This window comes from Physeter macrocephalus, chromosome 7, assembly GCF_002837175.3.
Source record: "Physeter macrocephalus isolate SW-GA chromosome 7, ASM283717v5, whole genome shotgun sequence".
Lineage (NCBI taxonomy): Eukaryota > Metazoa > Chordata > Mammalia > Artiodactyla > Physeteridae > Physeter > Physeter macrocephalus.
The window spans coordinates 67,448,531-67,453,044 of record NC_041220.1 but is presented as its reverse complement, the minus strand read 5'-3'; the positions used below and the strand labels follow the sequence as shown (position 1 = coordinate 67,453,044).

At 39.0% G+C, this 4,514-nt stretch overlaps 1 long non-coding RNA gene across 1 annotated transcript in view; it reads right to left on the bottom strand.

Annotated features, from left to right (window-relative positions):
* Positions 1-1,324: 1,324 nt before the first annotated feature.
* The window catches only part of LOC102979287 (uncharacterized), a 23,048-nt gene continuing 19,858 nt past the window's right edge, over positions 1,325-4,514 (bottom strand). The window contains exon 3 of the long non-coding RNA XR_449049.4: positions 1,325-1,560. This is a non-coding gene — a long non-coding RNA (uncharacterized lncRNA). The remainder of the gene's footprint in view (positions 1,561-4,514) is intronic.

Below are 4,514 nucleotides of genomic sequence, written 5' to 3'. Positions count from 1 at the left end.
GGCCGCAGTCATCTGGAGCCTTGGCAAAGGCTGAAAGGTCTGCTCCCAAGGCAACCCACTCAGATACCTGGCAAACTGGCACTGGTTGTTGGTGAAACGATGCAGTTCTTCCCCATGTGGTCTTCACCATAGGGCTGATTGAATGTCCTTATAACATGGCAGCTGACTTTCCCCAAATAAGTGATCCACAACAGAGAAAAGAGCAAGGTGGAAGTCACGAGGCCTTTTATGACCTAGTGTTAGGAAAAGCACACTGTATCATCTCTGCAACATCCCATTGGCTATCAAATTATCTCTATTCAATATAGGAGGTGACCACACAGGGCTTGCCAAGAGGCAAGAATCACTAGGGACTATCTTGGTGGCTGACTACCACATGTAGCTACTATGTCATCCTGCCTCTGACATGGTGACATACTATCCTGGAAAGACTTTGAATTGTTTTGTCACTGTTAAATTATTGTTTAATTTTGGTAATTTTTCATTTTTCGTATAAGTCTATACATAGGAGAGACATTTAGTGAATAGTTACTTACATATGTATCTAATAAAGCAACTTTTAAAAATGGAAGGGCTAACAAACACCCTTATTGAAAAGTTTTGACGTGGCTACTGTGCATGCCCAATTGATAGTCTAGTTTCAGTAGCAAATTATATTAATAATAATAATTATTATTATTATTAAGGGAGCTGAAAGAATGATTGGACATGAATCAAATTCATCCTCCCAGATAGGACTGGGGAGAAAAAAGAGGCCAAGTCCATCAATTCGTTTTAGGGTTAATCCAAAGCTGAGTCTGATCACCTCTCTCTGATCCTTCTTTTTTTAATAAATTTATTTATTTTTGGCTGTGTTGGGTCTTCGTTGCTGCGTACGGGCTTTCTCTAGTTGCTGCGAGCAGGGGCCACTCTTCGTTGCGGTGCGCGGGCTTCTCATTGCGGTGGCTTCTCTTGTTGCAGAGCACAGGCTCTAGGCACCCGGGCTTCAGTAGTTGTGGCTCACGGGCTTTGTTGCTCCGCAGCATATGGGAATCTTCCCGGACCAGGGCTGGAACCCGTGTCCCCTGCACTGGCAGGCAGATTCTTAACCACTGCGCCACCAGGGAAGCCCCTCTGACCCTTCTTATCATCAGCCTTCCCAGTCAGATGAAACAAACTAACCAGAAACGGACTGAATTTAAATGTGTAATCAACTCTTCCTCTGGTCCTATGCGATGACAAAGTTTATATTTGTGTTTGGATTAAAAACATTTCTTACTTTTAATTTTTATTTAGATAAATTACATATGTGTGTGTATATACACAATTTATTTATTTATTTATAAGAATCTTTAATAATCTAACCTCTCAGAGAAAAGCACATTAATATGCTGTGTATTTTCTTCTAAAACAGTGAATATTTTAATATAATTAAGGCGATGCTAAAAATAGTACTTTATCCTTTGTTTTCTACTTAACATTTTTATATTGTTGAAGATTCAAGAACATTGCTTTTTAATAGTCCATTGATTATTTCTGATTATAGATGTACTATGACCTCTGCAAAAAATTTGGAAATTTCTGAAAAATATAAAAACAAGGATCACTCATAATCCTACCATTCAGATAGCAATTGTCAATATTTCCGTATATTCACTTCTAGATTTTTTTCTACCCATATTTACATATATAGATAAATATATATTTGTAAAAACAAAAGGGGTATTTTGTATTATAGTCATCTTGTTCCCTTAAAAGTATATCAAAACATCTTTCCATATAATGCATATAAGCCTTCATTAGCGGTACGCGGGCTTCTCACTGTTGTGGCCTCTCCCGTTGCGGAGCACAGGCTCCGGAAGCGCAGGCTCAGCGGCCATGGCTCACGGGCCCAGCCGCTCCGCGGCATGTGGGATCTTCCCGGACCGGGGCACGAACCTGTATCTCCTGCATCGGCAGGCTGACTCTCAACCGCTGCTCCACCAGGGAAGCCCCTTCATTACATTTTTAATGACCATAACTACCCATTGATATCTAGATTATTTCTATATTTCATTTTTTAAAATAAGTCTGTGGTCAACAGCCTAGCACATATATCTTTCACTATTCATTTAGTTATTTCCTTAGAATACATTCCAGGAAGTGGGATTAATGGATATTGTAGGGACTTGAGAATACCCCTCATTTATAGCCACCTCTCTCTAACTGCCCCCAGCGCTCTACATTTCAGGAGTGTTGTAGAAATATTCTTTACTTGTATGGATTGCTATGTGTAAAGATTATAAAAAAAAAAAAAAGAAAAAAAAAAGATTATAAAGTAGAAATATATCCATTAGGGTCTTTTTGTTCTCGTTGTTGTTATTGTTTTGGTTTTGGTTCAAGCAACAAAGATAGACACTGGCTGAAGTTATTAAGACAGATATCTGTTACAAGCGTCTGGGTAGCTCACCCAGGAGTGAACACTCAGGCCTCACAGAGGAGAGGAACCATCCCTTCAGGCAATACTAATGGCAGGACTCAGCTTCATTTTCCAACTTTCTGTCACTCTGCCTGAAGCTCAGAGGCCCAAGGTAAAAATCTGACTGGCCTGGCTTATATTGCGTGCCCACACCTTGGCCAGTGAGTGTGCATGTGTACACCTGCACTTTGATGGATCCCATCAAAATCACAAGGCACAGACATATTTAGTCCCCAAAAGAAAAATGTAAATACTCTTTCCAAAAGAAGGGGTAAAGGCAGCTGGACAGGCAAAAGCAACAGTGGGTATATCAGGATGCTATTTGTATTCAAATACATATATGAAAGAAGGATATAAGTTCATGTCTGTAGACTTCTTCAAATGATAACAGACAAGGCATTAAATAAATATGTTTCAATGTTTAAGGATAAGTTAGGGGTCCAGGTAAGGCTCAGAGGGAAATGATCCTTAATACTAAGCAAAATTCTTCTGTTAAGAGAGGCCCATGATGGGTAGACAGTGACCCTCCAGCAAATTCTAAAGTGGAGTTTGGGGTGCAAGATGTTTATTAGAGATGTAGAAAGAAATGGGATGAAGCCAGATTGGGCACAGGGGGAATCTGAACCGTAATATAGAGTCAAAAAAGCCTCAGCCAAGACAGTGGGAAGTTCTGGAGCAACAGAGTTGTACCCCTTCGGGCAGAGATGACAGGTCCTATTTTATAGCACAGGGAACTATATTCAATATCCTGTAATAAACCATAATGGAAAAGAATATTTAAAATAATATATATGTATAACTGAATCACTTTGCTGTATACCAGAAATTAATGTAACATAAATCATCTATACTTCAATAAGAAATAAATAAAATCTTTGCCTTATTTATTTATTTTTGGCTGCATTGGGTTTTCGTTGCTGCGTGTGGGCTTTCTCTAGTTGTGGCGAGCGGAGGCTACTCTTCGTTGCAGTGCGCGGGCTTCTTATTGCGGTGGCTTCTGTTGTTGCAGAGCACAGGCTCTAGGTGTGCGGGCTCAGTAGTTGTGGCTCATGGGCTCCAGAGCTCAGGCTCAGTAGTTGTGGCACACGGGCTTAGCTGCTCTGCAGCATGCAGGATCTTCACAGACCAGGGCTTGAACCAGTGTCCCCTGCATTGGCAGGTGGATTCTTAACCACTGCACCACAAGGAAAGTCCCTGATTCACTTTGTTATACAGCAGAAACTAACACAACAATGTAAAGCAATTATACTCCAATAAAGATGTTAAAAAAAAAATCTTTGCCATTTTTATAGTAAAGAATAACTTATAGTTTTTTTAAGTTAAATTTATATCACAATTAGTGATTAAATTTTAAAAATATTTTTACTAGCCATTTTTTTCTTTCTTTATAAATTTCCTACTTATATCATATTTGCCTATTATTTCCATAAGGAGTGTTTAACTTTTTTTCTTGAGCTAGTTTAACATTTTTTCTAACTTTTAAGTGTAAAAGATATCAACCCTTATTATAGATAAATAAAATTCTCTTTCTGGCTGCAAAATAGTCCATCATATAAGCACATCAAAATTTATGTAATACTCCCTGGTTATTGAATATTAGGTTGTTTTCATTTTTTTTCTCTCTTTTCTCTCTTTCCTTCCTCCTTACCTCCTTTCTTTATTTTCTTCCTGCTTTCCTCTGTTCCTTTCATTCTTCCTTCCTGCTATTATACAAAGCACAATAAACATCTTCACATACCTGTATCTAAATTTCTATTATTTCCTTAAGAAATGTTCCTGAAAGCGAAATTACTGAATCTATAAGGGTGAATATTTTAAAACTCTTGATACATAGAGTTATTTTTCAGAAAGAACCAACAAATTTATATTCCCACTACCAATATATTGGGGTCACCAAGTCACCATACATTCATAAAAAAAAATAATTACTTAAAAATAGAACTACCGGGCTTCCCTGGTAGCGCAGTGGTTGAGAGTGCGCCTGCCGATGCAGGGGACACGGGTTCGTGCCCCGGTCCGGGAAGATCCCACATGCCGCAGAGCGGCTGGGCCCGTGAGCCATGACCGCTAAGCCTGT